The sequence below is a fragment of the Pinus tabuliformis genome, chromosome 7, assembly GCF_031772625.1.
Source record: "Pinus tabuliformis cultivar Carrire ecotype Pingquan chromosome 7, CPIR1, whole genome shotgun sequence".
Taxonomy (NCBI): domain Eukaryota; kingdom Viridiplantae; phylum Streptophyta; class Pinopsida; order Pinales; family Pinaceae; genus Pinus; species Pinus tabuliformis.
Window position 1 is genome coordinate 1211205205 of NC_142293.1, and position 27027 is coordinate 1211232231.

At 40.3% G+C, this 27027-nt stretch overlaps 1 pseudogene; it reads left to right on the forward strand.

Annotated features, from left to right (window-relative positions):
• The window catches only part of LOC149251766 (transmembrane 9 superfamily member 8 pseudogene), a 66179-nt pseudogene extending 39661 nt beyond the window's left edge, over window positions 1–26518 (forward strand).
• The last annotated feature ends 509 nt before the right edge of the window (window positions 26519–27027 follow it).

Genomic DNA, 27027 nt, shown 5'->3' on the forward strand with positions numbered 1-27027 from the left:
CCTCAACTTGCGCAGTATCAGTAGGCTTTGGGACCTCAGCCTCTATGAACTCCTTTAGCCCATTATCATCTAACACCGCCTCCATCCTGTCTTTCCATGCAATATAATTCGAGTTGCCCTCAAGAACATACTCCAATTGCAACCCGTTGAAAGACATTTCAACTTTGACACCAAGAAAACACTGCTGCAAATTCAAATTCCACCAGCTCAAAACTCAACCGCCTCTGATCTAAAAATTCGTGAGAACAAAGTATTTCTCGTACAGAGATTGAATGTATGGTCTTTTACTGGGTATCTCACCTTCCAAAGGAAGGATGAATCCAGAGGCTACCTGGCCTAATTACAGACTCTGCCTGAAGAAATAAAATGTAAACACTTTCTGAATAGTAGATCTGATGATCAATAGCTCTGATACCATGTAGAAATTTTGAATAATGTGACACTTATTCACAGAGATTATCCTGATTATACACTATTGCGGAATACATGCATAATACATAACCTCCTCTACGTTGATCATCAATTTAGCAGCATTTAAAAACAATGAAACATCAATCGCATGCACACATTAACACAGTATGTAACCCAAGGAAAGCATACAGCTGAAAACCCCACACTATCTGTATATTATATTGATTGAGAACATGTAACAATACATAGTACAATACTCCTCACAATTATTTAGTACTATCTCCACCTGTTACACACAAACTAGCTCAGATCTGATGCCTCAAACCTCCTCCATTGTTTGCCTGCCTCCACTGCGCAATCCTGCAAGAGAATAATGATGAATGGCTGAAGAAAACTCGTATTTCCTTGGCTGAACCACGCAATCCTCATTGGCATTACTCAATCCCACTGATTGTGCAAGATCTCATGCACAATTATAGTCACAACTGATAGCAATCTCAACCTCTAACACCTGTCTCCACTGAACTGTCCATGCACTGAGTTAACTGATATATTCTTTAGTTGCTTTATGAGTTAATAATTAGTGAATTAATTTAACAATTAATTCACATCACTCATCACTAATGTATTCTGCAGTTAGACTAAATACAACTAGTTTAACCAAGTCAAACTGAACACAACTCCATCAACTCCACAATCAACTCCACCGAACTCAACCACATGAGTTCTAACTGAAGTCCTGCATGCAATAGCTCAACTGACCCACAAGAAAAGCGTATTTCCTTCTGACACTGCATGTGCCACATCTGTAGCTCAAACTAAAGTGCTCCAAGAGGATAAGATAATGTTTATAGTCCAAAAATTATTATGAGCTAATAATATTTGACTGTTCTATTTTTAGCCTGGCAGTCTAAAAATAGAAACCGCCCATATGTCTAAAAATAGAATTCCATCTATTTTTTTACCAACATGACCAATCATCCACAAATAGCATCCTGCAACTCATAGACCATGATCCATATGTCTAAAAATAGACTTTGCGCCAAAAATAGCCTGCGAGCCCACTTAGTGAAGGCGACTTCTTTCCACTAAGCTCCATCATCTTGTTGCATTCTCAACACCTCGGATCCTCATTATAAAGCATTTCACCCGACATCAAAAGGACTTACGACCTCATGCTTTAGGGGGCAACTGTTATAGACACATTTGGGCACTGCAACCCCAATCACATATGTCCATAAACCAAGGGCTTCTAAACCCCTAAAATTGTTGTTTCATACCCTAAAGGAACAAGGTCAACTGATTACATCATCTCCCAAAAGTTCTCCATGAAAAACTACTCAGAACTGGTCAAAACAGGACCATACAGACTGCTCCATGCATAGGGTTCGATGCATCTCACCTATTACACACAGGGGGTGCGATGCATACTGGAAAGCCCTTCTGTAAGGTGCGATGAGAAAGAGCAGACAAATGGCAGAAGCAGTGTGCTAGGTGGAAACTTAGAGAATCTTCTAGAAACTGCTCATATGACACTTTCCTTTCTGAATTCGCCCAGGGATGAGTAAGAGATCTGAAATCTCCAAGTGGAACCAAGAACTATCAGTGAAATGACACTAATCAAAATCCCAGAAGTTGACTCACTCTCTTGTAAACATCTATATATGGATCCCTCATCCAAAAGATCAAAAGGTTGGAATTTTGTAATCTACAAGGAAGTGTTGTTGGTTTCTCTTTGAAGACATTGTTGGGTGATCTTGCTTTTTATGAGGTGAAGAGGGCTTTCATGCTGGGAGGATGATGTTGGATCAGACAACCTGGTTGTAATCCTCTCTTCTACCACTTCTATCAATAAAGCTATTTGAGTTTTCCTCCATATGCTTGTATATCTCTGAATCTTGTTTGTGTATGCATTTATATGGTTAATGTACATCTGATCCTACATCATTTATGGTTATAGATCTCTATGCTTTGATGGTATTTTGTTGCCTTGGCTCTACAGGTGTTCTTTGAAGCGGGACAAGTGAGGAAGGAGTGGCGAAATCTCTATCAAAGGAGAGAGGAAGCAAGCAAGGAGATTAGCTAAAGATCGAGGTTGGTGCTCTCTTCTTCTCTCTCATCTATCTCTCATAAAGGAAAACACAAGTAACTTTAATCTGTTTGTTTCTAAGATAGCTACCCGTCTTAGTGGGACTAGCAGCTCTAAATAGAAACTAGTTTTCCCGATAACACTATGAAATGACTCTTCCTTAAAACATGTAGAGGGGATTTTTTTGCCCAACACCTACCAAGGAAGCCAAAACCCAACTAGAATCAGATCCCCTTCCCCACGAGAGGAAATTTGTCGAGACAGAGAAGCTCCTAGATAGTCCCTAAAGAATAGAGTTGAGAGCCCATAGATTGAAACACAAAGACTAAAAAAATGTCACAACCAAGACTTAGGGGAGGAGAGATGAAAATGGAGGAAAGAAAACATAAGATGACAAAAAAACACCAATATTCTCAATACATAACCTTAAAAGCAAGGAAGTCAATTACCAAACCAGAAACAAGAGTAGTCTAATTCAAATTTGAAACACCAGCTTTGAGAGATCAATAATTTAAATGAACTCCAATTGACTCATGGAGTGCATGCACAAGAGGCCCAACATGCTACCATAATTCTAATAATTCCAACTTCCTCCTAACTGAAACTAGAGTAGACCAATTCAAACTTAGCCCTTAGAGACAAATAATTCAGAGGGGTGACATAAGAGACATAGGGAGAAAACACCATAAATCCAACATGCAACCACCTTTCTAAGAATTTTGACTTCTGGAAGAAGATAATTTAAAATGGAAAGCTAGTAATCCACAGTCGTGCAAAAGCCATAAATGAAAGACATCATACTAGGAAGAGGATGAATGAAAACAAACTAATATGATAAATCCCACAAGGAACACTGTAGGTTTTAACCCCGTACATAAATTACCTACATATGAATTCTAAAAAACAGAAAATCAATAATGGCGAAAGCATAAAACATAAAACAGATATACATAGAGAATTTCCCTTGGATCCCAAAACTAGGATTACCGGCTTGATTTTTCATTATATTCCTTTCAATATGACAATACATATATATACATGCCGAAGCATCCATAAACCCCAATCTATTAACCCTGGATTAGAACATAAACGTAGTTCCCTTGACCGGATCTACAAAATACCATGGGCAAAAAGCCATCATGCCCAAAACCATGTACGAAAACCATGCACAAAACCATAGGTAGGTCTACCCAACTAATATAGGGTCCAAAAAAATTTCCCCGGGGCGCTGCCTTGGACCCCGTAGAGAGGGGCTACTGCCCCCCTCTAACCCCCAGCTTCACTACTGGGGCTAGTTGTGGAAATAATATAACACACACCCAACATTCTCACACTTGTTATTTTCTTTCCACAGGAGAGCTTAGTCATTAGTCCAGCCCTGTAACACCCATTGTTTCTCTACACCAAGAGAACTTCTCAGTGCTCATAGACTTTGTCAATGCATCTACAATATTCTTCAAAGTGTCCAACTTTACCAACAACACATTTTTTTCCTCAACCATATCGCTTACAAAGTGATACTGAACATCAATGTTCTTTGTCTTTGAATGATAATCAAGGTTCTTTGCCAAGAAAATTTCACTTTGGTTGTCACAGTCTATCCTTATAGCTCGTTGTACTAACCCTATACTTGAACACAATCTCTGCAACCAAACTGCTTCCTTGCTTGCATGAGTGGTTGCCATGTATTTTGCCTATGTAGTTGAAAGTGCCACTACAGACTATCTCTTACTCATCCAACTGATTGCACCTCTAAATAGGTTAAACACATACCCACTTTTAGATCTTCTATGATCCAAATCTCCAGCCCAGTCTACATCAACAAAGCCACAGATGTCCAAAACTCTGTCAAATCCTGGTCTTCCTTGGTAGCACGGACCATAATCACTAGTGCCACGCAAATACCTGAAAACTCGCTTCATTGTTGTCCAATTCTCCTTCCTTGGTTTTGACATAAACCTACTCAATGCTCCCACTGCATGTGAAATGTTTGGTCTAGTACAAACCATTGCATACATCAGGCTACCGATTGCACTTGCGTATGGAACACGGGACATGTCCTCTTCCTCTTCTTGTGTCTTGGGACACTGTTCAGTAGACAAATTTGCACCTATAGGAATAAGAACCTTCACCGGTTTACTATCCTACATATTCAACCTCTACAATATTGTCTCAACATACTTCCTTTGGTTTAACGAGAGCTTCCTCTTTTCCCGATCTCGTTTAATTTCCATGCCCAAAATATAGTTTGCAACACAAAGATCTTTCATGTCGAATTTGTAGGACAATTGGGTCTTCAATTCCTAGATAATTTCTTTGTTGTTTCTAATCAACAACATATCATCCACATACAAGACCAAATAAATAACACGTTCACCAATTAATTTAAAATACACACAATGGTATATGTTGCTTCTGGTGAAGCCAAGCCCCCGTATATATGTATCAAATTTTTGATACCACATCCTTGGTGACTGTTTTAACCCATACAAAGACTTTTTTAACCTACATACCAATTCTTTCTTACCCTTCACCGCAAAGCCTTCAAGTTGCTTCATGTAGATCTCTTCTTCCAGATCCTTGTGAAGAAATGTTTTCTTCACATCCATCTGTTCTACCTCAAAATCAAAAGAAGCAGCAACAGATAAAAGTAATCTAATAGAAGCTACCTTGATAACAAGAGAAAAAATATCACCAAAATTAATTCCCGACACTTGGGAATAATCTTTTGCTACCAGTCGAGCTTTGTATTTCTCCACCTTGCCTTATGCGTTCATCTTCTTCTTAAACACCCATTTGCTCCCAATGGGTTTCCTTCCAATCGGCACAACTCCACCAGATCCCAAGCCTAGTTTTTGTGCAAAGATGTAATTTCATCAACCATGGCCTCTTTCCAAAGTTTTCCATCCTCTGAATCTACTGCTTCCCTGATAGTTATGGGATCATCGTCAGTAATAGATAAAGAAAAATTTGAACAGAAAGCAGCTGGACTATACCTTTTTGGCTACCTTCTTTCTCGAATTGATCTTCTCACGGGTGGAGTTTGTGGCTCTTTATCTTCTGATACCTCTTCTACTATAGAGTCTTATTCCTCCTCCTTTAGTTTAAACTCTATCTTCTCATGTTCCTTTGGTAGGAATTCATGTTTAATAACATCTTTCACCTATCTAAACACCACATCGCGGTTGTGCAAAACCTTCCTTGTTTTTGGGTTCTAAATCTTATAACATTTTAAACCATCCATGTACCCAATAAAGATGCACCTTTCAGATTTACTATCCAACTTGGTTCTTTTATCCTTTAGAACATGTACATATGCTTCACATCAAAATACCCTCAGATGTGAAAGAGAGGGTTTCTTACTAGTCACTACCTCTTGTGGAGTCTTATCCTCCAACACTGATGAAGGTGATCTATTGACCAGTTAACATGTAGTCTCCACCGCCTCTGCTCAAAATTCTTGTCCTAACCCGACACCATTAAGTATGCTTCTTGCCTTTTCCATCAACGTCCTGTTCATTCTTTCTACAACTCCATTTTTTTTAGGTGTGTATGGAGTAGTCTTATGTCATGTTGTACCACACTTCTTATATAACTCTTCAAATTCCTTCTTGAAAAACTCTACACCGTTATCTGTCCTCAACACCTTTATCTTCTTCTCTGTCTGGTTTTCCACAAGAGTCTTAAATTCTTTAAACCTGTCAAAGACTTCAGGAAATATATCCATTTATTCCTTGAGAAGTCATTTATAAATGATACATAGTACACAGACTTACCCAGTGATGGAACCGACACAGGTCCAAACACATCACTGTGTAAAAGCTCTAATATATGTTTCGTCCTCTTAGCACCAGAGGGGAAACTCACCTGATTCAACTTCCCATATACACAATTTTCACAGAAATCAAAATACAGAGATCAATTAGACATACCTTCTACCATACCATTACCATGAAGTATTCGAAGGCCCTTCTCTCCAATATGTCCAAGCCTTTGATGCCATAGCATGGTCTTTTCTCTAGAGACCACTATATTTTCTGCTCCACTTTCATGTACCACAGAAATGTTGCACCTGTCAATAACAGTGCTACCCTTAATCTTGTACAAAATTCCAATCCGAACTCCTGCAACAATACCATTGCTCCCCGACCCATCTTGTAGGTATCTTTCTAGAACATTGTTTTTACACCTGCATCATCCATCTTGCTTATAGAAATCATATTTCTGGCCAATGCAAGAATATGCAGAACACCCGGAAGTGTTCTAATCCATCCACCTTGCAAATTCAACTTGACTTTTCTGCGACCGATGATTCTAGCCTTCCTATCATCCCCTAATAAGACATCACCACCATCATATTTATCATACTCGTAGAACCACTCACTATGGGGAGTGAAGTGAAAGGATGTACCTAAGTCAATTAACCATGCCTCATGATCTACATGTGTACTTGAAGAAGAAGCCAAGTACACATCCCTACCTTCATCTGAGCTGGTTTTCGCCTATGAAGAAGGAGCATAAACAGATCCCTTTCCTTTCTTAGGAGCTTTAGATCTACAGTCCTTTTTGAAGTGCCCTTCCTTTCTGCACTTCTAGTACACCTTTACAGGTTTTCCTGGAAATTTAGATCTCACTTTAGATTTAGATCTCCCAGTCGAGGATTTATTTTTGGTTTTGTTCTGGGACGGTCCTCATACAAACAAGGCATCACCATTATGGCCCTCCATATTTTTCCATCTCATCTCCTACGACAGTAAGGATGAGACTATTTAATCAAACTACAAGGTAGTTACATTGCTACCTATTACAACAACCAGACTATCCCACGAATCTGGTAGATAACACAACAAATTAATTCACTTATCTTCATCTGAAATTTTTATATCAACAGATAACAACTGACTTACCACAGTATTAAAGGCGTTTAGATGCTCTCTCACCGAGTCTCCATCCTTCATCCTTAGGTTATACATCTTTTTCCGTAGGAACAATTTATTCACTAGAGACTTATATTGATACAAAGTCCCTAACTTGTCCCACAAAGCCTTCGTCGAATATTCCCCTGATACATTCAACAATGATGAATCTGAGACACACAATCGTATTGTGCCCTTTCCCTTTTGATCCAACTTCGCCTAGTCTTCAACTGACATTTATGTTGGTTTATTACCCAAATCTATCACGATCCACTGATCTTTATCCACCAGCAGATCCTCCATATTAATTTTCCACAACTCAAAACCCTAAAGATTAAATTTCTCGATCTCTATCTTTCCACAACTCTACATCTTCTTTCACCACAAGAATCGATCCCGTAGGTCTCCCACTGAACAAGGTCTACCATAGGCCCGAACAAAATTGCTCATCAGCAAAGGCGCCCCCTTGAAACCAAAACAACTCTAATACCAAATGTAGGTTTTAACCCCGTATACAAATTATCTGCATACGAATTCCAAAAAACTGAAAATAAACAATGGCGAGAGCATAAAACATAAAATAGATATACACAGATATTTTCCCCTGGATCCCAAAACCGGGACCACTAGATTGTTTTTTTATATTTCTTTCAATGTTACAATACATATATATACATGTTGAAGCATCCATAAAACCCAATCCATTAACCCTGGATTAGAACATAATTGTCGTTCCCTTGACCGGATCTACAAAATACCATGGGCTGAAAACCATCATGCCCAAGAGCATGTGTGAAAACCACACACAAAACCATAGGTAGGTCCACCGACCTAATATAGAGTCCAAAAAAAATTCCCCGGGGCATTGCCTCGAACCCCACAGAGGGGTGCTACCGCCCCCCTCTAACCCCCCGGCTTCACTATTGGGGCTAGTCGTGGAAATTATATAACGCACACCCAACAGACACTATAATCATGAACTCCCTTGTATTTCCAAATACTCCCTCTCCTACCATCTATCATGATACACAAATGTCACCTTAAGATTCTTGAGAATCAATTCACTCAGCATATGCTTGATCAATTTGTTCCAAAGGATGATGAATGGTTTCAAATTCACCACACATAGGGGAAATCCTATCTCCCGTCCACGCTCATTCATTACAACTTTAATGTTTCCTTCATCACCTCCACTATGGACCATAACCAACCCATTCATGTGTAGTTGCCTCTGAAACCAAGGGACTGCCAGACAATTATGAATCTTCATGGGGGAACGTGGATGGAAGAGATGTCGACTCCCCCAAAACAAATTTTAATAACCTTAAGTTCGCCTTGTTAGGCAAATCAATCTACAAATTGACCCTTTTCAGACATGGGTGGAGTTATGTAATGGGATCAATCTACTAAACCAATTGATTGATTTATCGTTACATCTGCCATGAACTTGTTATGCCTCAAAATGTGAAAACATTGATAATCATAAAATTGAGAGATAAGATTCCTTGTATGGATGAAAAATGAATTGAGAAGAGGATCCTTAGGACTAGTTCCATTCTAAAGATGTCGCAGTATAATTTTGGAGACCCTGACTATGAGAATCCTTTCAATTTTGCTAGCCCAAGCTAGAGAAAGCCCTTGAAAGAGACCATATGCTTTAGCTTGATTGTTGGAAGCTTGTTCCAAGCTCCAAGAAACTAGTTTATATTTTCCCTCGGAGGCTACAAATTAACATTTATCCATTTGAATCTCAAATTTAGATTGCTAAGATAGATAAATTTTAAAATTAAAATGAATATATCAAGCGAGGTACGTATGGCAGGTTAATTTTCACCTCGGAGAAACAATTAAAGGCAAAGTCACATGGAATCTCAAAGTGAAAACCAATAACTCGACAGAAACATATGTTATCTTTAAAAGTATTTCCTTAGTCATATCCCTTCACCTGAATCGCCCATTGGTGTTTGGTGACTCATAGTTGATAATAAAATATATGCATAAAGGATTTAAGGTTAAATATATAAATGTGGAAGCTATCAACAATCAAATTTGATATGAGGTTCTCCATCCAAGATGTAATGTAGAATGGTTCCATGTAAAGCTACAATATAATTAGTTGGAAACCTTGTAGGCCAACTTGGCTATAAAGATGAATAAAAAGGGAGGGTTTTCATTCAAAGGAACACTCATCCAATTCCTTAATATTGTGGATCAATAAGTGTCAACTTACAAGTGTATCAAATGGAGCCACCCATTAATTCTTTGTGTCACGCATAGTATTCATTCACCACCCTCTACTATTATGAGTGGTTATGTCAATTGTGGGGGTTTTATTACCACCTATCATTTCTCACACTTCCATTGTGGGATTTATTTGGTATTGTAGATGGATCTTGTTTGGGTAAGTTGCCTTGCAAAGCTAGAAGGTAGCTTGACAAATTGTTATGTGATGTTTCTCAAGGTTGCAAGCAACTCATGCCTAATTATTTTTGCTCCCCCTGTAGTTAAAGGTCTAGATATGGACTTTAGGGAGATGTGAGCCACTAGTAGCTCCCTTTCTAGCATGAATTGGCACTTGATGAGTTACATTCTTGTTTGGATGCTATAATAGATAAACTTTCAGTGAAAAATAATCCCTTAGGCTAGGAACCAAATGTCTTCTTGGGCATTTTATTATATCTGAAGAGGATGGTTGATTCCCTGGAACAACATATCAACAAATTGGAAAGCTTGACTTCTGCACTATATTAAAATTAATATATTAATATATATTTTAACACTAATAACATCAACTTTATTATTTGGTTGAGAGGCACTCTCTAGCTCAATATGGTATAGATGTTGTAATGTAATATACTGTAAACATTTCCTAGATGCGGGTGTTTACAAAGGCTGATGTGATGGTAGAGATAAGGGCTGGCAAGTGGCATAGCCACATGGCCACCCGTAAGCTCACACACAGTGCAATAAAAATGTTTTATAGCCTTCATAAATGCAATTCAATGCGGCACTCACACCAACTTACCAACGCCATCCCACCTCGGCTCTTCATTATGGAAACCTCAGGCACTCTTCGGCCCACATCCTCGTCTGTTTATGCTCCTCTGCCTCTGAAATGTAAGTGCCCCTGGTTGTCGTGGAGCCAAGCACTCGCACGACAATAGGCAGGAGATGCCATATTCTCTGTTGTATAGAGTTCGGGAAGGGCAACCACTATTCGCAGAGCCTGTTATGTAACCTGACCCTCACTTCTGAGCCCTCTGCCTCTGATAACACCACCCAAAGTGACCATTTCTACTTCGTGCCTACTCCTCACAGTCAGTCCCTTTCTCCCTATGAAATTATGCCTCAGCTACGCCAGTGAATGCGTTGCAGGAGGGGCAGCAGCAGAGGCAGAATGCTCCATTCTTCGCCCTCAACGGTCTCTTACAATAAGTTATTGTCTAGAATGGAAAACTTATTGTAACTTATCATACATATATATATATATATATATATATATATATATATATATATATATATATTACACTATGATTTATATAATTTAAATTTCACCCTAGATTTTATTAATTAATTAAAAAATAATTATAAATTTAGACATTTTTTTTGCACAATAGTAGTATTATTTTTATTCTAGTTACAATAAGTTTTGTTATCAATTACACATAATAGGCAAGTACTAAGCAACAACGTTGCATATTACCCTTGTTTGAAGTTTTAATGGTTTAATACTCCGGTTAATGTACTTTTGATTTCCCCCCTGTGGACAATTATTTGAAGTATGTCCTTTTTTCTACATAACCAACAGGTGAGTCTGTTCCAGATTTCTTGTTTGTTAGTCCTAAGATGAATATCTTGAGGACCATAATAGTGGGAATTTGGAATTCTTTTGTGGTAGCCTTTTGCTTTTCTTATTCTTTGGGGTTTCGCAGGACAATTCACTTTTCTTTCTAAGATTTTCTTGAGGGCTTTCTTCACCCTGTTAGTGTCAGTCTTTGTGATGAGCCCCAAAAATGGATAATTATTTGGGCTCATTCAACCTCCTAATTCAACTTAATCCACCATTCTCATTAGTTTATTGCATTTTTTTTATTATATTTATGCTAATAGAGTGAATTGGGTTAGTCATTATGCCAACAAGTCTAATGGGTGCTTTGTGTAGCCTTTTTGGTCAATTTGGAGACAAAATTGAAGGTTTTAATGAGCACTTGGCAGCCAAATTCGTGGAAGAACAAGAGAGAGGATTTGTAGGAAGGTGTCCCCTTCATTTATGGGCCCTTACCTCGAATTCTCCACCATCAGCTCTGAGTTCAAGGGCCACCAAATCAATTAACACAAGGGCAGCCAAGCAAGTCAAGTAGGATTGCTGTTAACTACAAGTTTTGGGCAGCCGAGTCCCTAAAGTTTAGGAGGACTGTTGGGGTCCTCAATTTGTATAAATAAGAAGGCTTAGGGCCTCATTTTGGTTAGCTGGTGGTTAGTCATTTTGTAGCCAGTAGTTAGTCATTTTGTTTTCATTTTGTACTCATTTTGTAGTTCGATTTTTAGGCAGCAGATTAGCTTTGCTTCCAGCACATTTTCAAGTTCTCCTTGTGGACAGTTTTTGGAATGTAACATTTCTTGATCAATAAAGATGAATCCAGCTTTGCACCAGCTCTAAATCTATCTTAGGAGGTTGTAGCTCTTGGGGTTGGGCCCATCTCAAGTGCCCAGTACCTCCTTTGTTTATCTTTATGTGTTTTTGCTGCATTCTTAGAATAAAATCTGCTATTTAGATTTGAATCTTGTTTTGTTATTTAGATTGCTTTTGATGGTTAAAGTAGCTTTTCATGTTTAGAATAGATTGGTAGGATAATAACAGGAAAAAGGCTCCAAAAAAGGGTCAACAAACACTTTTGGTTTCACCTCTTCCTTATTGGATCAGGGGCTAGAGTTGAAGTAATCGTGTTGTCCCAAACAAAAACACTAGTTTGCTTTACCATGCAATCCTTAGTGTGTTGTTTTCATTTGCAAAGGTTGGTTACATGTTCAGATCTTTGAATGCTTCATTTCATAGTTAATATACATGGTTTCCTTGCAAATAAAGCTGTTGTCCATTCTCGTTACTGTTAGCCAGATCATATTAGGGTAGCATAACTAGGTCTTTGTTTTCTTGCATGTCTTTGTTGGTTCAGTTGGAAACACAAATTGCAGAGCACCTGTACCACTTCTCTATCTTCCCAGACTCCCTCAAACCCATCTTCTCCATCTCCTAACTTGATTTCTTGCCTCACGTTGCCACATTGCCCTCATAACCCTACCTTTTGTGCAGCATTATTCCAGTCTTCTTAGAACAAGTCCAGCCATCTACCCCTTCTCCTCAACTCCATCCTCCAAGTCTTGAACTCCCCTACACCCCTATTTCACCTCCATACTCATTCCTCCACCTTTTTCCCTCCATCCATGCTCCAAAATTCCATTACAGAACATCCTGTAGAAATCCCAGAACATCCTGTAGAACCCCTGCAGACTTCCTGTAGAAGCTCATAAACGCAGTTTCTTGGCAGCCAAACTTTGTGAAACTCTCTGGAAGGGTGTTAGGGACCCCTTAGACCCTCTCTGAACCTTTCCATCCTTTTCCAAGCATTTCTCCTCCTTGATCCACCTCTGCACATTAAAAATCTAGTTAAAAGCACATGCATGATAATTCTAATAATTGATTCAAAAATACAAAAAGATGTTTTCTTCAGCTAGAGGCAGTGTAGACACATGTATTTTACCTTCATAGAAGTAATGGCATCTCTTTTCGTAGTTTTCATTCTCTCCTTTGCGTCAGTAGGACTAGCTGGTAGAATTAGGGTTTGTTAGGGTTTGCGTTTCTTTTTGCCTTTTAGTTTCTTTCCGCAAGTAGATTAGCTTCCTTTGAGTTAGCTTTCATCCATCAGTTAAAAAGCTTCTTCTAGGAGCTCATAGAAGTTGGCTTAAGCCCCTAGCGGACTTGTGCCAGCTGACCAAGTGACAGCTGCGGCAAGAGCTAGTACTTGTGCATACAGCACCGTCGCTTCCAAGTTTGTTACGAACTACCGGGTTGATAAAATTAAAGAAGGGAGTTCCAAGAGTTGTAGCATTATTGCTACAATACTGGAGCTCACCATCTTTTTGGCGTCGTTGCCGGGGAAGCGTCAGAGTATTGGTGATTGCTGCTTTTCTTCTATTTTCCACTACAATCCTCTGCTAAGTAGTTTATTTCATTTCCATTATGCAATTTCGTTTATGCAAAAGTATATTAGCATTTCCCGCTTTCGTAGATTAGCATTTCAATTCTGTAATTTCATTTCTGCAAGCGTAGATTAGCATTTCAATTCTGCAAGCGTAGCCTAGCATTTCATTCCTGCAATTTCATTTGAGCAAAATAGATTAGTCATTTCTTGCTTTCATTTCAATTCCGCATTTTCATTTCGGCAAGATAGTTAGTTGCAGTTCAATCTATTTTAGTTTTTGCAAGTACAAGCAGAAAAAAGAAAAAACAACCAAAAAGATTTCCTTTCATGCCTTGTAGGAGTAGAGATAATTTAGAAAAATATTTGCACAACACCCCCCACTGCTTCACACAGCCAACCTTCTCTCTTCTTCGATGGTTGTGATTAAGAAGAAGCCCTAGGTGGACATCAAGGCATCTTTAAAGAACCTCTAGGGGAGAAGAAGAAGAAAACATTCCTCTGGAGCGAATGGCTACAAGAAGAAATGTTGGGAGCAGTACCTTATCCAAAAATGAATTTGTAAATCAAATCGAAGATTTCAAGAGTGATATGAGGCAGTTTCTTGCCATGCAACTGGATATCTTACGGATCCAAAAGAAGCAAGAAGAAGCCAAGAGTGCTTTGGCCATTTTTTGTCCTAGGTGCACTAGAAAGCATCCTAGGAATGAATGTCCATTGTACTCCATAGAAGTGTGTTTTTTCTATGAAGAATACCATCCTACAGATCAGTGCCCTTCCTTACCCAGAATTAAAGCTGCATATCAAAGAACCAAAGGAGCCACTGAATCACTCTATTATATGAACCAAAGGAGGCCACATGGACCTAGATCTTACCAGCAGGAACTGCAAGGGACATCCGAGACCTATTATGACCCCTATCAAGCCACTTTCATGCCTTCTTGGGGTCCCCCTGCTCATCCTTCCTGGTTCACACCTCCTCCTTGTTCCTTCATAGATCCATATTATGCCCAACCAGCTGCTGTTATAGACATTTTTGTGCCTTACAGATCTAATCATGAAATGTACATAAACCAAGGGATCCTAAGTCCCTAAAAGTGTTGTTCCGACCCCTAAAGGAACAAGGTCAACAAATTACAGCTTCTCCCAGAAGTTCTCCACCAGAAACTGCTCAGAATCAGTCAAATCAGGATCATTTCAGCTGCTCCACTAGCTAGCTGCGTTGCATAGCACCCAAGTACACTAGCTAGGTGCGTTGCAACGCACCTAAATGCACTACCAGGTGCGTTGAGCGGGAAATGACAAATGGCAGTGTCATTCCACAAGGTGGACAGACAATGGAAGCTTCCAGAATCTTCCCCAATGACACTTGCCTCACTGAGTTCGACCAAGGATGAGTAAGAGGCTCTCAGTCTCCAAGTGGAAGCAAGAACTGACAGAGAGAAGCCACTAGTCAGATCATAAGCTGACTCATCCTCTTTGCATACATCTATATATGGATCCCTCATCCCAGAGATCCAGAGGCTGGAATTTTGTACATTGCAGAGAATTGTTGTTGGTTTTGAGATAGATATCAGAGTATTGGGTGATTTATGCTTTGTTGGAGGTGAAGAGGGGATTCCTTTGCTGGGAGGTTGATGCTGGATCAGGAATCATCGGTTGTAAATCCTCCTAGACCTTCTTGTGATATCAATAAAATTATTTGAGTTTCTCCTACATGCTTGTGTATCATTGATGTTTTGTTATATTTGCATGTTTAGCTTAAATCTGATCCTAAGCTATTTATGAGTATAAATCTATGTCTTTGTGTAGTTTTCTTCTTTTGTGATCTTACAGGAACTTGATGAAGCTGGGCAAGTAAGGGAGCAGGTAGCTGGAAGCTGTCAAAGAGAAGAGAGATTGGATCAAAGGACTAGCGTAAGACACAGGTTGGTTCATCCTATCCCTCTTCGTTTATAGTTCATAAAGAAGAATACGAAAGTAGTTTTCCCTGTTTGTTTCTAAGGTACTGTCACACCTTAGTGGGATAGGGTCATTCTGAATAGACACTTTTCCCGTTAACAAAATGGCGACTCCGCTGGGGATCGTGTCTAGTTAGTTTGTTTGTGTTTCTCTTGTTGTTTGTTTCATAAACATAGAAGTAGCAATCGAACTGCATTTGCCATTAACAAATGCAAAGTAGACATCTGCTACTTCAATCCATTCACTGGATTTGTTTATGATTTGAACAGCTGATTCACAAATGATCTGATTACCCTTTGTGATAGCTCTTAGACCTCCTTTAAATCCACCCTCTGATTGTGCATTTCTGATTGCTTTTACTTGGCCAAAAACCATAGATTAAACTGCAAACCGTGACCCAGAACCCGGATAGAATTCTCGTTTCTGCCCCAGCGCAGGCTTTGTGAAGAGATTCTGCATTTCAACGCAGTTACCGAGAGGGCTACCTGTGCTGCAATCCAGTTTCTCTGTGTAACAGGTGCGTTGATCAGCCTAGCCCTGTGCAGCTGAGGTTCTTTGCTTCATTTTTTCAGTTTTGTCTCTGATTTTTGCAGCATGTGATCAGTGTGTGTGTCTGTTTAAAAACCCCTTTTCTTTGCCTTAATTCTACCTCCTTTGTACAAAAAGGCTGTAGATGTTCTTTGTGTGTTTGTTACATCATTTACAGTTTTCCATTGAAAAGTAGAATAGTCATACTGTCGTCCTTTGATTTAGATCTGTCGTAAGTGTCGATTTTGATCTTAGGAGAAAGTTTATTTGTTGTTGACAGTCGATTATGCTTTTACTTTTGCCTTTGGTTTGAATTTGTGACTTTCTAGTGTCGAAACGAGTATTTATTTCAAAATCATAAAGTGTCGTAATCATCTCTACCTTTTGATTTCGAAAAGAGGCTTGTTTGTATTTCACACTTGAAAGCAAATTCAAATTTGTACATCAACTTTCTTTTTAGGCATCAATATTAAGAAAGTGAAAACAAATACATGCATATGTGCATTTGCATATTGATAGTCTGCTTGGCTTGATTTAGGAAAAGTGCATTTACAGTGTGCTCTTTGCTCTTTGAGAAAAGATTGTGTCTTTCTTTTCCCCTTGTAGCTAGGATTTTCATTGCTGAAAAGAGATAAAAGTTTGCTTATCATCTTTAGATTGCATTTTAGGAATTACATCTACATCTCGTGGTGATCCCAAAAGGCAAACTTCTAAGAAAGATCAACTTAAAATAAATTGAATGAATCTAACAACGCTTTGGAACTTAACGCACAACATTTAGAGGTCTAGGCTAGAGATGTATTCCGGCGTCGTAAAGCCTGGTAACTGTTGTCCTCACTGATGGTTGGGTGATTCCTCCACTTTGAGACGATAAGTGCCAGTACGGACTTGTGCTCCCACGTACCGTCGAGTATATATTGGGAGACCCCTATAGGCTTAAAACCTTTTATCCATAGGAAGCCATGTCGGCCGCCCTACTGATCGCAATGCACCGAACACAGCATTCGGGAAGATTGACTGCCGTACCGTAAAAAGTATTCTGCAGTTTTGCGATTGGTTTGGTACTCCCTCTACCTAGATCTCCAGAGCAGTCCCTTTCGTTCCTTTTCAGACTCCTTAACGGAAAAGGTCCATCTGAGCACTTATCACTTCAGGCTCATTAAAAATCGAAGGAGACTAGAGTCATCTTTTGTTTTTTCTCGACTCTTTAAAACTGAAAAAACAAGTTGTGTCAAAGCGTCTAAAAATTTATTTTAAACGGAATATTCATACCCTTTTCCTACGTTGATCTTAGGTTGAGAAAATGGAGTCTACCAACCAAGGAATTCCCCTTGGTGGAAATCCTAGTCCCTTCTCCTCTTGGGGAGATGTTGGTGCACCCCATATGGCCACATTGTCGCTTCCAGGACTGACAATTGGCTTGCCAGTATGGCTCTTCTCAACCAATGTCGTTCAGAACACCACTATTCCTGAACAATCGAATCAGCAATTAGACGAGTCCAGAGTTGCCCACCAACCTTCTACTTCCTCTAATTCTTCCTCTCCTCCTTCCTCTTCGATTGATGGGGCTGGCAAAGCCAAAAGTCAAGTTCCTAAGGAGAAGAAGGAGAAGAAGAAGAAAGAGAAGAAGAAGAAGGAGCCAAAGGCGAATGGAGGAAAACAAGTGTCGTCTAACGAAAATCCACACACTGCACCGACCAGGCCTAAATCGCCATGCGTCATTTGCAAAGGAGACCACTTTCACAGAGATTGTCCTTGCATCCCTCGGATACTAAGGGACTGGTCTCCTCGTTTGCACAATCTAGTGTCGTCAACCTCTGATGATCATGTTGAAAGCACACCGTCAACTAGCGAAAGTGAAGCCCCAGGAAAACAAGGGAAAGCTAGATTTCCTTGTAAACTGTGCGAAGGCAATCATGTCGTCCACCGTTGTCCCTTCTTAGACGAAGCGAAAAGAGTTTTGGATGATCGTCCAGTTTCGCCGTTACGACTTCCTCCTGGATATAAAAAACTCTTGCCGAGTCCGTCACTAGTTGAGAATCCTGCTGGCCCGCTCAAGTGGTCGGCTGAAGCGCCTATCATCGAAGATAAACCATCTGAATCCATACCAGACGAAAGTCAAAAGGTCGAGGCGGCAGTTGACCCGGTCTTGCCTTCAGAGGTTTTATCTTCGGATGATACAGTCACTGAAGAGAACAAGGATGACACCGTCCAAATTCTCTTCATCAACACAGACTCCGACGAACATGGGGGCAGTCTACCCATTCCCTTACCGCAGGAGGGAAGTTCGTCAGAGCCATACCCGGCCGTCTACTCGGTCCCACCTCCAAGCAACCTAGTTGTCTCCTTCGACTGGAATCAACTAGGCAGACCCCGTTTACCACCAAGCATACCATTCCGAATTATCGTTCAAATATATAGAATGGTCATGGCTGGTACCATCATAGATGAGGGGGCTTCTGTGAGTATCCTTTCCTCTACTGCTTGGAAAGTGCTTGGTTCGCCATCACTTTTTCCTGAGATGAGAAATCTGTCAGGCTTTGATAAAGGAACCAGTTGACCTTTAGGGATCCTTCCCAATGTGCCCATAACATTGAGAAGGAAGACAGTTCAAATGAACGTAATGGTTGTTCAAGGACCCTTGGATTATAACCTACTCCTTGGATGAGACTATATTTATTGCATGGGAGCCATCGTCTCCTCACTCTTTAGAGTAATGTGTTTTCCGCACGAAGGAAGAGTGGTCAAGCTCATGGACCAGCTTTCATTTCCCGGATCACGCATAGCAAATAGTCATATACCATCCCTAAATGGTCTCTTCACGCAATAAATGTCTCAATCTCCAGTCCGTCCTCCCGATGAGCACGAGTAATTCAGAGGGATATGACTGAAACCCAGGGGGCATGCATCCTGGTCTGCTTCGGCAGGAAAACTTCGGGTATAGGGTAGGTTTCCTCGGGAGAATATGATTAGTCTGTACCCCGTCCATCGGTGGAAGAGGGGTTATTCTAGAATAAGATTCTCTTGTCAAAGTTATGTGAGTTGGCGGGCATCGTCACTCACCTTTGTTAATTTCGAGCAACATCACCAAAGAAGTGTTTTGTTTGCACCGCGAATAGAACAATCTTTGGGTAACCTGTAAGAGGTAAGCCTTTCCTGATAGAACAAATGTTTTGTCTGCAAATTGAGGGGTAACCTTGAAACCATATTTTATACCTGGGGGCATGCAAACCTTTTGGAGTGTAAGCAAAGAGCGATTATTTATCTGTTTTTTGGATTAGTCGTTTCCTAACTTACATAAAGAAAGGATGTGGGGCAACACTCGAAAGATTGCCGAATTTTATGTGAGACATTCTTATCATATGACTGGATTAAACGAGCAGTGTTACTGCGGGGTTCAAGCTCGTTAAAAAATAAACCCACATCGAGCAGTTTTAGCACATAGTTCAAGCTCGTTAAAAAATAAACATAAGACATGAGCAAATGTTTCCACCCGCGTTTAAGCTCGTTAAAAAATGAACTATCCCCCGGTAAATAACCACTGCGAATGAAGCATTTTCAGCCATTAAAGCCTTGGTCGTGTTTGCACCGTCACCTCCACTTTTCATTTGGCCGATCATTCACCTCCATTTGATTACTCATTTTGAGGAACAGCTGCGAAGAGTGATTTCACTAGCCATCCTTGTGACACTGCCGTGATTGGAAAATTCCAAACCTTACCTGGAATCAGCTGCTACCCATTTTATCACTCGTTCCTCAAAAGACGAGTCTTCTTTAAGCTCTTTTCAACTGACTCGTAAAATATGAAAAGATTGCCGAGTTTTGGCCTTCCAGCTCGTTAAAGCGACAGGAAGTGCTATCCCTCCTCTAGATTTTAATCTTTTTGGACCTGAGGGATTATTGCACAAAAAGATCGAGCGCTTGTTTTGTTCAGCTCGTTAAAACTATCGAAAATTCATCCCTTCTGTATTGTTTTATACTTTTTCGGACCTAAGGGATTAGATGACGAAAAAAGAATTCCGAAGTTACCTTTACGTAACTTTTCAGACTCTCTAAAAATGAAAAGGACCGAGTTATCTTTGTCGTTAGACTCGTTAAAAAGATTAAATAGCGACAAACTTGTCTTTAGACGAGAACGAGTTTCACTATCGCTAGGCTCGTTAAAACATAGCGATGGGTTTGCCCGAAGGGAAAATTATAGAAAAAGCATATGTTATCCTCCTCAAGCTTGACAAAAATAAAGAGGTACTGGTCAGCAATGACTGGGGAAAAATTGGGAAGAAAACTCAAAGAAACTTTGTTGGTAGCAAGTCGCTCTTGAACATGACACTTCCACTCCATGCCTGAGTCGGGTTGGGTTGTTTCATTCACCGATCACATCACCATGGTCACGCCATACCATCCACATTTGGGGTAAATGCTACCAATCCATCACATAAGTGTCGCCGACATGTTCGAGAGAAGTCATCCAGAGAAGTCACCTGTGTCCCATCCACTACCATACATTATACTTCATTCCTTCATGACCGCCATCCTGAACCATATATCATCAGATCGTTTTCACCTCCATCAAAATCATTTGCTCCGTTCCGTGTCATTGATGTGGGATTCATTAAGGCCCTCCTTTGACAGATCGCTTCTTGTCGACATCAGCTCATTATCCAAGAAGTTGATCTAGGAACACCCCATTCAGTACTTTGAAGCTTGCATGCCTCAATGGCAAGTTTCTCACTTCCGGCAACAGGTATACATCAATGACCTTCGACCGAAAGATTTTGCGTGGTGTTCGACACCAAGTCCTTTATTCACACCACATGAATTGTACTGCAGTACCTTGAGGGTCATTATCATTATCGGTGATTCCTCTCGCGCTTGTTAACAGTTTACATCATTGACTGGTAATCAAGTGATGTCCTTCCATGTTGACTTCAAAGCATTTCTCACATGGATCGACTTGTACTTCGAATGAAGATCGGACGAGATTGAAGACCCCGGATCTAGTTTCATCCATCCGGGATGCGATATATATTCAGGAAAATAAAGACATTGAAATGTACAGCATTGCAGCGCAGATAATCATCCTACCAAAAGGATGATGACTCCATCAGAATCATCAGTCTACCATCGACGATTGTCTGTCCTATGTACATGAAAATGAATTTATAAAGCTGAGCATGGGAATGCCCGCCTCAGCTAGATCATGAAAACAGTATGAAGATAATGTATTGTATTGTATTGTATTACAGGTCTCCTCCCAGCATTGAAAGAACTTCGGATCCTCCTAATAAGGCATTTCACCTGATAAACGGCCTCATACTTTAGGGGGCAATTGTTATAGACATTTTTGTGCCTTACAACTCTAAGCATGAAATGTCCATAAACCAAGGGATCCTAAGTCCCTAAAAGTGTTGTTCCGACCCCTAAAGGAACAAGGTCAACAAATTACAGCTTCTCCCAGAATTTCTCCACCAGAAACTACTCAGAATCAGTCAAATCAGGATCATTTCAGCTGCTCCACTAGCTAGCTGTGTTGCATAGCACCGAAGTACACTAGCTAGGTGCGTTGCAACGCACCTAAATGCACTACCAGGGTGCGTTGAGTGGGAAATGACAAATGGCAGTGTCATTCCGCAAGGTAGACAGACAATGGAAGCTTCCAGAATCTTCCCCAATGACACTTGCCTCACTGAGTTCGACCAAGGATGAGTAAGAGGCTCTCAGTCTCCAAGTGGAAGCAAGAACTGACAGAGAGAAGCCACTAGTCAGATCATAAGCTGACTCATCCTCTTTTCATACATCTATATATGGATCCCTCATCCCAGAGATCCAGAGGCTGGAATTTTGTACATTGCAGAGAATTGTTGTTGGTTTTGAGATAGATATCAGAGTATTGGGTGATTTATGCTTTGTTGGAGGTGAAGAGGGGATTCCTTTGCTGGGAGGTTGATGCTGGATCAGGAATCATCGGTTGTAACTCCTCCTGGACCATCTTGTGATATCAATAAAACTATTTGAGTTTCTCCTACATGCTTGTGTATCATTGATGTTTTGTTATATTTGCATGTTTAGCTTAAATCTGATCCTAAGCTGTTTATGAGTATAAATCTATGTCTTTGTGTAGTTTTCTTCTTCTGTGATCTTACAGGAACTTGATGAAGCTGGGCAAGTAAGGGAGCAGGTAGCTGGAAGCTGTCATAGAGAAGAGAGATTGGATCAAAGGACTAGCGCAAGACACAGGTTGGTTCATCCTATCCCTCTTCATTTATAGTTCATAAAGAAGAATATGAAAGTAGTTTTCCCTGTTTGTTTCTAAGGTACTGTCACACCTTAGTGGGATAGGGTCGTTCTGAATAGACACTTTTCTTGTTAACAGCTGCTCATTCATTTCACTCTTATGCTCAGCCACAGCCTCAGTGGAATGCACCTCATCAGGGGTGGAGGCCCCAATACAACTCTCATCCCGCTCCTTTGCCTCCACCACCTGCACAACCACAACCTCATCCACATCCATCTCAAATATACATCCCCACTCAGCTACCCGTACCACCATTCCCAAAACCATACAATGGAGTAGCTCAATCCAATTACAATGCTGAGGCACAACATGTCCAAATGACTCCTCTTGAGCTTGATGATCTTCACCATAGCTCAGGAAGAGTATTGCAAAACAGAGATTATATTGACAACATTGAAGGACCAAAGGCAAAAGAAGATTCAAAAGAAAGGATCAAAGAACCATGGGTTGCTCTTGATGAAGAGAAGAGATCAAAATCAAAGATCGAAAGAGGAAGATGAGAAAGTCATGTTAGAAGGTGACATGAAACATGATCCAGATCAACAAAAGAACCAAGGATATCAGAGCTATATTGAGATATGGTTTCAGATGGTCACTAAGTTGCAGCGGTACTCTCTTCCTCAGCTATGTTTGATCCCTTCAAAGTCAGATCATCTGGTCTCTGAAATCCAGATAACTGTCCAAGCATGCATTTCGAGCCTCCACATCATTTTGTCTCTAATCTCGATGTGCACATGGCTCCATTGGAAGTATTCTTATACTTGAGAACGATTTTGTTTTTCAAGTAGAGTAGGGTAAAAAAAAAAAAAAAGAAAAAAAAATGAAAAAGAAAAGAAATGAAAAAATGAAAATAAAAATCTAAGGTGAAAACCTCCTCAGAGGCGCCTTAGATTGGCTCATTGATTGAAAACCTCCATGAGGCGGTCAATGGGTTGGGAAAAAGGAGAAAAGAGAATAAGATCTCTGGGTGAAAACCTCCCTTGGAAGCGCCCAGGGCAGACAATTAGGGTGAAAACCTCCATGAGGCGCCCTAGTTGTTTTTCAAAAAAAAAAGGAGAAAAAGAGAAATAAAAATAAACCTAATTTCCATTGGATAATTGCAGGTTGCAAGAAGGACATTGCAGGTCAGGAGGATCACTCAAAACAAAGACAAAGGAATTTTTGTGCCTTCTACAGGAAGTTCTGTGTCTTCTACAGGAAGCTTAAAAAAAAGCCAAATTGATCTCTGAAGAGGACCCGAAGGCTGGGAATATGTCCATGAGGCCTGCACACATCCATTTTTCCATCCCTCACCCTTTTCCATCATTTTTTCCATGTCATTGTGCTTTTTTCCTCAAAATTGTGTTTTATACAGGAAGTTCCTGTAGAAATTACAAGAAGTTAAAAATGGATTGAAAAAAGTAGTTTGGCGAACATGGCAGCTTCCTCAAGGGTTCAGAAGTCCTCCTGCAATTTTCAAACTCCTCCTCCATCATCTCCATGCCTGCATCACAGCGCAAGCTCATTCTTTTTCACCATGCAAAAACTTGCAGAATGCTTTGAAGAAAAAATACATAGAACAAAATTTGTTTTTGCCCTAACTTGAAAACCATGCATCCATTTGAAAAATCATTTTATGGGGAATCATACAGGGGTGATGGCAACATGCTTGAGAAGTTTTAGCCAATTCCAGTGCACGGTTTCCAAGAAATCAGCCTCCATCACCATCAGCCATTTTTACATTTTCTCCATATCCGTGCATCCGTTTCAAAACATGTTTCATGGGGAGATGCATATGGGTGATAGTAACCTACCCAAGTAGTTTCAGCCAATTCCGATGCACGGTTTCCGAGAAATTGATCTCTGAAATATTCATCCATTTTCCATTTTTCTCGAAATTTGTGCATCCATTGATCGCGATTTTGCTATGGGAGGTGCATCATGATGATAGGAACGTGCTCAACAAGTTTCAGATCGATCCGGTTTACCGTTTGGGAGAAATGGCAAAAACAAGTTCCGGTCCTATGAAAATTCAGTAGCAGCAGCTTGAAGGTGCAGATCTGAGCGTGGAAATGAACTCCTGCAGCATGCATCCGGCCAGAGGACACCTGCACAAGGAAAACAACCAAAAATCATCACCCAAGCCCTCATGCAACCAAAGAAACCAGTGCATGCAGCAATGACTAGCGTCAGCACCTCACAGCAGCCATTTGACTTCAAGTACGTGACTGAACCTCATTCTTCTATTGCACAAATCTAATTTAAAAACTGCATGAATGAATGGAATGGTGGAATTGAGCCACGAATATAGCATGATTAAGCCGATAGTTCCTTGTCCAATTATCTATCAATCAGCCAGGAATCATGCAACGTATGTGTTAGACAACTCACGTGAAATTTGAAAAAAACACAGACAGTTGTGGATATTTTAAACTCCAGTGCAACTAAGGGTAAAGGATTACAGGCAAATGGCACTGTAGGGGACCAACAGTTTGCATGAGCAGCGCACGTCTCTGCCACCTCACCACAAATCACGCAGTAATTAAAGGAATGCTCGGCTGAAGACTCACGTTAACTGCTGATTCATTTACACTTGCAAACCTCTTCGGCTGAATCCTCTGCCTCTGAATTATGTTAAACTGACGTCCTTTGCCAAGTTTTTCGGCTTGTTCAAAATTCTCCTGCATACCAAGATCATTCAAAGGCGCAGAGACATCCTACAGAAGCCGAGCACTCTACAGGCGTTTCTACAGGAAGCTGCGCCACAGGAAACCCAGCATACGAAGAAGCTTGGACTGTTCACATCAAGGGTGGCAATTCTCAGTGAGTGTAAAGCATGAGTATGAACAACCATGGGATAATGTCAAAGCCCATTTGACAACTTGTGATCCAAATACCAAGCATACAGTGTCAAATTCTGAGATTCCCCAAGAAGTTGTAGAAGACAAAGAAGTTATATTCACTTGTGATGTTACTTTTCGGGAGAGCCCTATGAAATGGGCATCACGTTGGGATACTTACCTTCTTATGACAGATGATCAGATCCATTGGTTCTCTATCATCAACTCATTGATGATTGTTTTATTTCTCTCTGGAATGGTTGCAATGATCATGATGCGAACATTGTACCGGGATATCTCAAAATACAACCAATTAGAAACACAGGATGAGGCTCAAGAGGAAATAGGATGGAAGTCGGTCCATGGAGATGTGGTCAGGGCCCCAACCAATGCAAGCTTACTTTGTGTCTACGTGGGAACTGGAGTTCAATTTTTTTTTCCATGACACCAGTGACAATGATATTTGCAGTCCTTGGTTTCCTTTCTCCTTCGAACCGTGGAGGTTTAATGATAGTTATGCTACTATTATGGGTGTTTATGGGTTTGTTTGTAGGGTGTGCATCGTCACGTCTATATAATATGTTCAAGGGCACAGAATAGAGGAGGAACACGCTGAAGACAACATTCTTGTTTCCAGTCATTACCTTTTGCATTTTATTTATTCTCAATGCACTACTATGGGGAAAAAATCATCTGGTGTAGTTCCTTTCGGGACTATGTTTGCCTTGGTCCTTTTATGGTTTGGAATTTCTGTGCCATTGGTCTTTGTGGGCAGTTACTTTGGCTACAAGAAACCTGCAATTGAGGATCCAGTGAAGACCAATAAAATCCCCAGGCAGATTCCAGAGCAAGCTTGGTATATGCAGCCCATTTTCTCAATACCAATTGGAGGCATTTTGCCTTTTGGAGCTGTATTCATTGAACTGTTCTTCATATTAACTTCAATATGGTTGCATCAGTTCTACTATATATTTGGGTTCCTATTCAGTGTCTCTGTGATCCTCATTGTTACATGTGTAGAGATCACCATTGTCCTATGCTACTTCGAATTGTGCAGTGAAGATTACAACTGGTGGTGGAGATCTTATTTGACTGCAGGCTCCTCAGCATTTTACTTGTTTCTCTATGCCACATTCTATTTCTTCACCAAGCTGGAGATGACAAAGCTTGTTTCTAGAATTTTATATTTTGGCTACATGCCCATCATGTCATACTCATTTTTTGTTCTAACCGGTACAATAGGTTTCTATGCATGCCTTTGGTTTGTGCGGACAATATACTCATCAGTGAGAATTGACTGAGGCTCTGCATGCAGCTGCCATTTTTCAGAGGGGCCGTTTAAGTTTTGGTTTAGGGGAATGGTGCTTGCTCCTTTTATGTTGTTTTAGAGGTTTTTGGGTAACATTACAGGAGACACCAATGTCAATGTGCTTCTGTGGGAGTTAATTCTGAAGATGTTGCAGGAACACAATGCCGAAAGGGGGCCTCCCAACACAAGCAGAAGGGTCCCTACCAAGTTCCCAGGCATCCTCACATTCATCCCCTCCATGAACACTCATTTTTTTCAGAGTTCAGACACAATTTAGTCATGGTTCAACCTTCTACAGGAAGCTACAGGACTTTCTACAGGAAGTTCTGTATTTTTACCAGAAACATCTTGTAGAAGCCTTTGGGCAGGCCAGAATCAATTATGGAGAGGGATTTGAAGCTTGAAGTCTATTGAGGAGGCATGCAAGCACTCTTTTCTTCCATCCTCCACTGTTTTCATCTCCTTTCACCACCATTTCCACCATCTGATTGAATATACTTG